Source organism: Castor canadensis, chromosome 12, assembly GCF_047511655.1.
Source record: "Castor canadensis chromosome 12, mCasCan1.hap1v2, whole genome shotgun sequence".
NCBI lineage: Eukaryota > Metazoa > Chordata > Mammalia > Rodentia > Castoridae > Castor > Castor canadensis.
Window position 1 is genome coordinate 83,420,721 of NC_133397.1, and position 2,899 is coordinate 83,423,619.

Sequence of the window (2,899 nt, forward strand, 5' to 3'; positions counted from 1 at the left end):
ATAATAAATCTCTTTTCTCCTACTCTCCATCTTAGCAAATTCTTCTACCAGCCTGCAGCTCCCAAAATACCTGACCAGTTGGTTCTTATGTCATCATGCATGTCTGCTATCCATAGTGTGCTATTTTTTCTTTGTTTACCCTTGCACTTGGAGCACAAGTTAAGAATGGCTCTTTCCACCATTTTCCCCAAACCCCATCTCATTCTTGGAGTTGACTTCCTAACATAGTTCTTAAGAATCCGTCATTTTCTTCCCATGGGCCCTTCTGGTATAAAGTATCAGTAATGTCCTATGTACCCACATTGTCTCTGTTGATTCTTCTGTTTCTTTCAGTTTATGAGATTATTTAGGATTGGGCAATATGAACTTCAGAGGTTTTTTTTTTGGGGGGTGGGGACAGAGTCTCACTATATAACCTAGGCTGGCCTTGAACTCATAATTCTCTTGCCTCAGCCTCTCAAATGCTGGAATTACTGGTGTGCCATGAAGCTTAGCTCTGATTTCTAGTTTTAAGACCTCTGCCCTTCCTCTTGTGGTATCATCTCTGGTGGACCTGTTTCCCCTCTAGACCCAACAACTCAGAAAGGGGACAAGAAACAAGATAGATAGATGAGGCAGCAGGGAAATTAAAAATAGTAAATATAAGAAGGGCCAGACTCAGAAATTAAAATAGAATCAGGAAGTAAAAACTGAAAAATGAAAATATCAAGCTACTCTCCTATCACCTTCTCCTTTTAGATGTTAAGTTACAAGAGTAGGGAGATATAAAAAGCTGTCTGCATCTGCCTTCTCCTCTGAGATGTTAAGAAGCTACAAACTCTTTGGATGTGTAGAGAGACAGAAGATTGGAGGGCATGTCTGGCAAAGGGAAGTCCTGAGGCTCACACCTGTTGTTCCTGTGTTTTGAATAAGCTTATTCCACATCTCCATGTTTTTGAATGATGAACTGGACCCATCTTGGCTATGTTTGGGATCATAGGCCTACCATGAACCCAGTGCCTCTAATGGTTAGTGGTTGCTAGATGACATGACCATGTGTATACCCACAACTAAGAAAATACAAAACACATATAAAAACCACCAACTTTTGAGCTCTGCTTCCATACCTGCATTTCAAGAAGGAAGTACTTCTCTTCTTTTTTGTTATTTCTTCCTTCTTTATCCTGTTTTACTAAACTAGTTCCTTGCTAATACTTCTGTCTTGTGAAATTCTCCTTTTTGTGAGATTCCTTAAAATGTTTTTCATTGTGGATCTCAAGTTTCTGTGATTTGTGTAACAACTGGAAAGCTGAGGGACCCCGTTGTCCCTTCCCCTCTGCCAGTAACAGATAGATAGATTCCAACGAATATTGCATTTTCTTCCCTGGTCTAAAATAAGAGGGGAGCTGGTAGCTGAGCCTCGTGAGGTATATGATCTCCAGTGGCTTTCCCCTGCTGACTGAGTTGTTATTCCACCTCTGAGAGACCAATGAAACTGTGTTAGCAGAAAAAGCCCCTGGGTGGATAAGGTGGATGGTAGAGCTTTCCTACATGGTATCTTTTACAATGGGTATAACAGAGTGAACCATGAACAGAGGGCTCTGATGTCAGAGCCCAGGATTGTGGAAAGGACCAGATGGCAAATATTTTAGGTTCAACTATTCAACTCTGAGTTTATTTGGGAAAAATAGTCACAGATAATATGTTGACTGATGAGGCTCAGCTAGATTTGTCCTCTAGTCATAGATTGTAGGTCCATGTCTTATATTGTATTATGCCATTTTTCATACATACAAATTTAGAAACAGTATTTAAAAAAGTACCCTTGAGGTGGCTTTCATGGAGGCAGCTAGTATGAGGCTGGGGAATGAGGAATGGTGTGTTATATTCTGTGCCACTCAGATTAGCGAACAACACAGTTAAAGTAGTTAAAAATGACCCCAAGAAACCAACTGGCAAGATGTCTGCTTATTACTTCTCTGTGCAGTTGTGCAGAGAAGATCATAAGAAGAAAATCTTAGTGGTCCCTGTCAATTTTGTGGAATTTTCCAATTTTGCCATTTACTTCCAGGATGTTTTTAATTTCATTTCTCCATTGTGGAAGACAATGTCTGGGAAAGAGAAATCTAAATTTAATGAAATGGCAAAAGCTGATAAAGTATGCTATAATTGGGAAATGAAGGAGTATGGACTAACTAAGGGAAGCAAGAAGAGAAAGGACCATAAGTTCCCCAATATACCACTGTCTGGATTCTTTCTTTTCTGTTCAGAATTCTTCCTCAAGATCAAGGACACAAACCTTGGCATTTCTATTGGAGATGAGGTTAAAAAACCTGGGCGAGATATGGAATAGCTTAAGTAAGTGACAGTGAAAAGCAGTAGTACATCACTAAGGCAGTGAAGCTGAAGAAGTATGAAAAGGATGGTGCTGATGTCAGTCTAGAGGAAAAATTAATGGCATAAATGATCCCACTGAAGTTGCCCAGAACAAGGTGGGAGAGGAAGAAGAGGAGGAGAGGAATAAAAGCTGTGCATCTGTCAAAAATAAAGCTGCCATTTGTGGAGCACCTACTAAGTGCTTAGTCTTCACAATAACACATAAGATGTAGTACTGACCCATTTCACCTATGGGGAAACTGAGGCTGAGAGAAGTAACTTATCTAAAACTATACAAATAGTAAATGCTGGAACCATGTCTCAAACAGGAGTTAGCTGAACCCAAACCAGGTTCTTCTTTCTCACTATTAATTGTTCTGAACTTTTATTGTCCAGTTTCCTCCTGTCTACATAGTATCCTCCCATGAACTATTTTTTTCAATGATCCACTTATATTCTAAACAGTGTTGGCTGAGAAGGTACATATATTTCAGCATCTTTACTCCAGTGTTACTATATCATGTTTTCAGGATTAGGCTAAACT

The 2,899-nt window shown here is 39.6% G+C and overlaps 1 pseudogene; it reads left to right on the top strand.

Moving 5' to 3' along the window:
- The first annotated feature begins 1,846 nt into the window (after positions 1-1,846).
- Positions 1,847-2,588, top strand: LOC141414733 (high mobility group protein B3 pseudogene; annotated as a pseudogene).
- Positions 2,589-2,899: the final 311 nt, after the last annotated feature.